The sequence below is a fragment of the Marmota marmota genome, unplaced genomic scaffold (assembly GCF_001458135.2).
Source record: "Marmota marmota marmota unplaced genomic scaffold, marMar, whole genome shotgun sequence".
Classification (NCBI taxonomy): Eukaryota; Metazoa; Chordata; class Mammalia; order Rodentia; family Sciuridae; genus Marmota; species Marmota marmota.
The window spans coordinates 2,313,524-2,322,191 of record NW_025999977.1 but is presented as its reverse complement, the minus strand read 5'-3'; the positions used below and the strand labels follow the sequence as shown (position 1 = coordinate 2,322,191).

General features: G+C 40.7%; 1 pseudogene; it reads right to left on the bottom strand.

Moving 5' to 3' along the window:
* Positions 1-264: 264 nt before the first annotated feature.
* LOC107136970 lies at positions 265-2,201 on the bottom strand (annotated as a pseudogene).
* Positions 2,202-8,668: the final 6,467 nt, after the last annotated feature.

Below are 8,668 nucleotides of genomic sequence, written 5' to 3'. Positions count from 1 at the left end.
TCCTAGACCTTTTTTATTATTATTTTAATTTTGAGACAGGGCCTCTCTAAGTTGCAGAGGCTAGCCTCGAACTTGTTTCTAACTCAGCCTCCTGAATGCTGGGATTACAGATGTGCACCATCACGCCCATCCAGCTTTAAGCCTTCATTAATTGCATGCTGATTTTCCTGTTGTTTCTGACCATGCCCTGAGTTATAAATTTCTCCAAGTCTGATTGAATTAAACTTATGTTCCTTTGCAGAGATAGTTTTTGAGAATAATTCCTGATGTTTGTGCTGTTCCCAGGAGGCTTTCTCTTTCCCTAGTTCTCTCTTGCAAATTTGCTCACCTACATTTTTGCTTATCGATCTTGTGAAACTGTCAGCTTCCTTTTAATTTCTTATCTAATTTCTCTATTGTCTCTGAGACTGCCCCTAAACTTGAACTTGTACTCTGTTCTAAATTAAGCCATTTCCCCTGAGGAGAACTTGTCTGCTCATAGCCTGCCTCTTCCTCTGAGCAAAATCTCTGAGCCACTGCTCCAGAGTTGAAGTTTGGAATAGTGGGCCACTTCTGTGGAAAGACAACCCTAGTTTAAGAGCAGAACTCTGGATAGGGGCAGTAGCCTTTGATCGTCTCAGCTTACCTCTCTTGGAGTGGGATTCTGACCTAAAAACATGTTGGGAGGAGGCCCAGTATTATTATTTTTGAAACTAATGTTTGTTTTCCAGGAACTTTATTTCCATTTTGCTTAAGAGCTGTGGAAGAAGAGCTCAAAACCACTCTTATTCCTGCCCATTCAGTGGCCTTAACAGTGAGTACTACAGACCAGTCTTCAGTGGCTAGCTGGGCCCTCCATCTTCAGTAGGGAACTGCTAGATAGACATAAAGGCCACTTGCCCATCTGCAGACCAGTCTGCATCCTCAGGTCGAGTTCCTTCAGGAGCCGGCACAGTTCTTTCACCCTGAAATGCCTCCTTGGTCATGGGCTTTTCAGTGGCAGCCTCTTCAGTGTCTCTAGAATTAAAGATCAGGCACAACCTGCAAGGAATGTTCAGAGGAGATGATGCCATGTGTGTTCAAAACTTCCTGGGCCAGCACCTGGGAAGATTCACCACATCAGCCCCACGGGGTGAGTTCCCTTGTTGTCTCATGGTAAAGCAATGTCCACACAGTGCAGAGGAGAATCTGTGTTGCACATAGTGATGGCAGGTAGGTTGAATAAAATGCCTCTGTAAGAAGCTGGTGGTCAGACCTGGGATCAGTAACCACCAGATGATGTGGCTCCTGGAAGGTTGTCTGGATCTTGTTGGTGAAGATTCCAGAAGTAAAGTGGCCAGTAAAAGGAGTGGCTCTAGTGGAGCAGCAAACTTCAACACAGCCACTGGTCAGGATTCCTAGGGTAGGACACTGACCTCAGCAGGGCTTTCAGTGGCTACAGTGGCACAAATTGTTAGGAGAAGCTTCTCCCAGTTCTGCTTCAAATTAATGATATAGATACCATTGCTTTCCCTTTTGTAGATGTATTGTTCCATCTGGAAATCAAGATTGGTACCACCTAAGTGGGTCTCTGCTAAAAGGAATTTGAAGACATCTTTCTTCTTCATTTGGAGGGCATCAAGGGTTTTGGACATTGTGGAAGTTTCCCATGAAGTTATCACAGGAATTCAGAACACTGTTGTATGAACCCCTCTCTAGGTAGCACAGAAAAGCAGGGCCCTGTTTCATCTGGGTAGAGCCTCCCTTTTGTAAATGTGGGCTAGGCATAATAAGGGCCCCAGACCTTTCTGCTAATCTAGACTGAAGAGAGATGCTGATGGCTTGTTCCTCTGGAGAGAGATGGTATCTCTTGGGGGGTAAAGTAAGAGGAGACCCATCTTCTCTACACCAACTAGAGTGAGATTTCATCACACTGAGCTTTGAGATGACAAATGAGTGGGTTATTCAAATGCCAGAGACTCCCACTGTTCTTACCAAGATTTGGTAGATTTCTTTCTTTAGTAAGTCTATTTCGTCATTCACTATTTGTTGTTAGAACAATTTATAGAACTTTAAGTGGCTATTTTTTTAATAGTAATTTTCACCAGTTGTGGTTAATTCACTCACTGTGAAGCATGTCCATGAAACTCTTCCTGCATTCATTTTGAAAAATCCTTCTTTCCTTCCTTCCTTCCTTCCTTCCTTCCTTCCTTCCTTCCTTCCTTCCTTCCTTCCGATTGAACCCAGGCCTCATTCATGCTAGACAAGTGTCTACTACTGAGCTATACCCTCAGCACCCTTTAAATTTTTTATTTTGATATAGGGTCTCACTGAATTTCCTAGACTGGGCTTGAACTTGTGATCCTCCTGCGTCAGCCTCCAGAGTAACTGAGATTCCAGATGAGTGATGCCAAACCCACCTCTTTCTTTTCTTTCCTTTCCTTTTCTTTCCCTCTCCTCTCCCCTCCCCTCTATTTCTTTTATATCAGGAATTGAACCCAGGGGCACTTAACAACTGAGCCACACCCTCAGCCCTTTTTATTTTTCATTTTGAAACAGGGTCTCTCTAAGTTTCTCAGGGCTTTGCTACATCGCTGAAGCTGGCTTTGAACTGGTGATCTTCCTGCCTCAGCCTTCTGAGCTGCTGGGATTACAGGTAGGCACCATGATGCCCATCTGGCTAGATCTTTCTTAAATTGCTTTTGTAGGTAATGTGTACACTGTACACAGTGTTATCAGGGTAAAGGGCTCATATGATGATCATCCTTCAGGTAAAGGATTATTTTCATTTGAGAAAACTAATTATTAATATTGCTTAAATTAGAGCTTAGATTAAAATTCTGTTGTTTCTAAAGCCCAATTCATTGCCCACTGATTGATTATGATTTTGACTCATGTTTTCAATGAATTGATTCCCTCATTTTCAGATAAGAATATTAGGTATATACTGCTGTATAGACAGTTTATCCCCAAACTTAATAAAAAAATAATATTTTTTATCTTAATTATTTCTGGGGGTCAGGAATTGAAGATTAACTTAGTTAGGCAGTTCTTATGATGTTGCTTTCAGGATGTCAGTTTACGATGTAGTTTGTGTGTGTGTGTGTGTGTGTGTGTGTGTTTGTGTACATAAATGTATATATTTCTTTTTTTTTTTTGGTACTGGGGATTGGACTCAAGGACACTCGACCACTGAGCCACATTCCCAGCCCTATTTTATTTAGAGATAGGGTCTCACTGAATTGCTTAGTGCCTAACTTTTTGCTGAGGCTGGCTCGAACTTGCAGTCCTCCTGCCTCAGCCTCCTGAGTCACTGTGATTGCAGGTGTGTGCCACAGAAGTTCAGCCCCTGTGGGCCTCTTAACAGCCTACTTGGATGTCCTCACAACATGGAAGCTGGCTTTCCCTAGGATAAGTAATCCAAGAGAAAATGGGTAGTCGACTGCTCTCCTTTTTTATGCCATAACCTTGAAAGTCACATAGTATCACTTCTGCCACATTTTCTTCATTAAAAACAAATGAACTAAGTCTCTCACATTCAAGGGGAAGGGAACTAGGTTTCATCTCTTGAAGAGAAGTATATCATATAAATTAACAAACATATTTAAAAATCATTTAACAAGAAGAGACAAACTGATTTCTTCTCACCATTGCATTAGCTTTGATAAAACTCCAGAAAAGAAACTGCTAATTTTCTTGAGTTAGTTTTTGAACTTCTATATATATTATGCCTTGGTGTACTTTATAATCTCCAAAATTCAAGGATCAGTAAGAATCAAGTTTTCTTTCTTTTTTTGGTACTGAGGATTGAATCCAGGGCTACTCTACCACTGAGCCACATCCCTTTTTATTTTTTGAGATAGGGTTTCGCTAAGTTGCTTAGGGTCTTGCTAAGTTGCTGAGGCTATTCTCAAACTTGCACTCCTCCTTTCTCAGCCTTTAGATGTTTATGTTCTTTTCAAGGACAGGAAAGGATTCTGGGATTTCTCAGACTTTTCATCATGGCCTTCTGTCTATGTCAGGACTTAGATTTAGAAACTAAAGACAGAAGAAGGGCAAGTAGTTGCCCCAAATGGTATTTATTAGAATATTTGCACTTGAACTGAAATAGTGATGAGATGCTTTATGTCATTGAGACAAAGCCCCATTTAGTTAACAGATCATGGGAGAAAGTTCATGATGACTCTTCTTTTTTTCTAATACTTTTGGGCTTTGAGCTGTGACAGAGCTGAGCAGGCAGAAACTGAGGGCTGGATAGAGCTGCTCAATTCTTGTTGTCTGGCCAATCAGAAAACAGGGTGGATGAAAGAAGAGGGTAGGGATTTGTGGATAAGAGTTATGGTAAAGAGGCAGTGATGCTGGGATTGGTGGGGGTTGGGGATTTAGCTCAGTGATAGTAGAAGGCTTGCCTAGCACACACAAGGCCCTGAGTTCTGTCCTCAGCCCTGAAAAAGGAAAAAGAAAAAAAAATATAAAGACAATGATGAGTAGAATATCTTTCCCCCCCTATAAAGAATACTGACACTTCTAGCTGGGAATGAGAATTTATGGAAGCCTTTCAAGGTGACTAGAAAGCGTAGAAACCTACAGTATCATGGGTCTAGCAGACTATGATAAAGAGTATTTTTCTTAGAAATGCCATAGGTCTTGATGAGTAGCTTTTGGTGCACAGGAGATTTCCAGATACATCTTATGGACAAGCTAATCTAATTTCTCCTTCTTTTACCTTTTACATGTAAAAAAATCTGGTGAGTTTTGTATCAAAGTAGGAGCCAGAGAGATGACTCTTGTAATTCCTAATCCAGTGTCTTGTGCAGAGTTACATATTGCTGTGTCTGTCAGACTTTGCATAATCTGGTCCCTCACCTTTTTCTCCATTCTCATCTTGTCCTCTTTCAGTCACTCTTCCTCACCTGAGCTGGCCTTCTTGTTAGTACCAGGGCCTTTGCGCTTGATGTTTCCTTTGGTCCCAAAGTTCTTCCAGGTATCTGCATGGCTTCCCTTGTCTTCCTTTGTATTTCTGCTCAGATGTTGTCTCATCAGAAAAGACTCCCCTGACTCCCCTATCTAAAGTATTTCCTAGTTCCCACCTCATCATTTTCCCCTTTACCTGTTGTATTTTTTAAACTTTTATGTTATCACATTATGTATTTATTTATTTTTTCTACTGAAGTATAAATCTGTGAGGTCAGGACTTGAGTTTTAATCACTGAAATATCTTCTAGTACCTAGCAAAGTGACATAGAAGAAGTATTCAATGTATTGCAGGTCAAATTATGTTACTTCTTTGCTCAAAACCTTTCTCTCATTCGCAATAAAAACCAAAGCCCCTAAAATGGCCTTTGTCGTGGACCAAATTGTGTGTCCTCTATCCAAGTTCACATGTTGAGGCCTCAATTCCCAGTGTACCTCAGAAAGTGGCCACATTGGGAGACTGGCCTTTTAAAGAGTGGTTAAGGTTAAATGAGGTCATAATGGTGGAGCTCTCATCCAATGTGACTGGTCTCCTTATGAGAAGAGGAAGAGACGGAAGGGAGCATGTGCACAGAGAAAAAGCCTCGTGAGAGCACAGTGAGAAGGTGCTCAACTGCAAGCCAAGGAGAGAGATCTTAGGAGAAACTAAACCTCCTGATACCGTGACCTCGGATCTGCAGCCTCTAAGGAATGAGAAAATCATGTCATTAATTATGAGGATAGCTGGGCGTGGTGGCACATGCTGTCATCACGGTGGCTCTGGAGGCTAAGGCAGGAGAATTGAGAATTCAAAGCCAGCCTCAGCAAAATTGAGGCACAAAGCAACTCAGTGAGACCCTGACTCTAAATGAAATACCAAAAAGGATTGGGGATGTGGTTCAGTTGTCAGGTGCCCCTGAGTTCAGTCCTGGTACTCCACCGCTCCAAAAAATGATGGGGATAATTCTGAGAAATGCATCTTGAAGGATTTAGCTATTTATGAACATCGTGGAACATACTGACACAAACCTAGATGGTATAGGTCAATCACTTGATGTGGCCCTTCGATGTAGCCAAGAACCATGGTAAACCTGAGGTTGCTGCTGGCATCCATAGCATACTGTTACACAATACACTTTATGAGCAGGAGTATACTATAAAATAATGATAACCAGTATGGGAAAGTAAATATATAATCCAGTTGCAGAGTCATTTACTATCATCACATATTGTACTCTATAGATAGTTGTTTGGGCTATATTTTTATACAACTGGCAGCATCATCACAACACGTGAATAGTGTGTTGTGCTACAATATCACAACAGCTTTATGTCACTAGACAGCAGGAAGTTTTCAGTTTTCTGTGGTGAATAGCATAATTTCTGCCAGAGCAGACCCTCAAGTAATATTTTTTTATATGTTCTTTTGGAAGATAGCCAGGCATAGCCCCAACAAGAGGAGACATAGGAGTCTCAGGAAAACAGAATTTATCATACTCACAGGTGCTGGAGGCTGGAGGCATGGCAGGCCATGCAGGTCTGTAGGAGGAAACACCAAGGTCAGTCAGGAAGAAGGGGCAGGATAGAGGGCAAAGCATAGTGTTACCGATGTTGACTGGTGACGAGTCCTTGCTTCTCCAATGTTGAAGAATAACACCAGAGAGCACACCGAGGCAAGGTCAGAGTAGAAATTAGAAGTTTATTAAAGGACAGCAGAAAAGACTTCTCCCTGAGGAAGAAGGGGACCCAAGAGGTGCGGTTGTCTCACCTTTTTATAGTTTTGGTGATGGAATGTAGGAGAAGGGTTGGGACACAGGTAATCTGGGCAGGAAGGACTTCATTAACACTTCTTCAAATCTGCTGGGGCTGTTCCCTGGGTTCCATTAACATTTCTTTGGGGTGGACTTTGGCCTAGGGCCTTTCCATTCCTTGAGTTGTCCTGTGAGCCCCTGAATCATTCTCAGCATGGCCTCCATTTTAGATTTTACTGATATTAGACCCGATTTACCTAACTACACTGACTACCTAACTTTAAATCTGGCTTCAATAGGACAGGCTTTCATTAGTGTTTCTGAAGGAAAAGCAAGATGGGGCAAGGTGAACAGCTAAGAATTGGCTAGTTTGAGTAATTGAGGCAAGTGCTAAGAGATAAGCATGGTTCTTAGTTCCTGACAACTGACATTGGGATTATCCTGGCAGAAGAATAGGGCCTCCTTCAGTCTAGGGACCAAGGGAGAAAGTAGGGCTCTGGATTTGTTAGTTTGCATAACAAAGGTATGTTCTTGTTGAGCCCTTGGTGGTCTTCAAAGAGTAGACTACCCTGGTTTTTAAAGTGTCAAACATCATAGCCTAGAAAATTAAAAATGTATACAATACACTTTGTTGGATCAGTTAATGAGTGACCAAATGGCACTGATCCATGGGTAAACAAGTAAATCATTAAGCCAGAAGGTCCATAAACACCCTCCCATCAACCTAGTGGCACACTGCCTGAACTATATCCCCAGTCCTTTTAATTTTTGAGACAGGGTCTCTCTAAGTTGCTCAAGCTGTCCTTGAACTTGCTATCCTCTTGCCTCAGCCTCCTTGCCTCAGCCTCCTCAGGCAAGGGTCATATATCCATTTTTATATACAGGGATGAAATAGTTCTTCATTTTTTGGAAAGGTATGGCATATTTTGAATACAGGAAAAAGATAATTTGCTTAATATCTGGAATCTTCATGATTGACTTTATTCATTTCAAAGAAAATAAAGCTAGATTTCCACCTCATGTCATAAAATTAATGTTAGATGAATTAAACATCTAAATATGAAAAATTATGAAGTTGCAAATAAATTCAGAAAGCTTTGGGAGAATTATTTTATATAATTTCTGGGTATGTATCTTCTTGGGAGTAGGAGGAGGCTTTCTAGTCTAAAAAAGAAAACTTAGAATTCATAAAGGAAAAAGTTCATAGATTTGATTGCATGAAGATTGAAAGTTTATAATACCAAAAGAAACAAAACATTAATGGAGAAAAATCAATTATAATGTGGTTGAAAAGAATTAATATTCCTTATGTAGTAAGAACTACCTTGTAATAAGAGATTATCTACTTATTAGAAATATAAGGATATGAAAAGGAGTTTTTAAAATAAAGAAATGTACATGGCTAATAAGTATGAAATTGTATTCCATAGTTACATGCAATTTTTCACCCATCAGAGTCATTTATGTGTGTGTATGGTACTAGGGGTTGAACCCAGGGGTGCTTATCACTGAAGTACATCACCAGCCTTTTTATTTTTGATTTTGAGACAGGGTCTTGCTAAGTAATTTAGGGTTTCACTAAGTTGCTGAGGCTGACCATGCCTTGTGATCATCCTGCCTCAGGCTCCTAAATCACTGGGATTACAGGCATGTGCCACTGTGCCTGGCTTTCATTTGTTCTTTAAATAAATATTTACTGGTTTTTCTACTCTGTGTTAAGTATCATTCTTGGAATGCAATGAAGAAAACGGACAAATATCCCTGACTTCATGGAGCTTATATTCTGATGGAGGAAGATACATAAGAAAAAGTAGAATTTTTATGCTAAGTGAAGCTAGCCAATCCTTAAAAAACAAATTCCAAATGTCTTCTTTGATATAATGAGAGCAACTAAGAACAGAGCAGGGAGGAAGAGCAGGAGGAAAAGATTAACATTAAACAGAGACATGAGGTGGGAGGGAAAAGGAGAGAAAAGGGAAATTGCATGGAAATGGAAGGAGACCCTC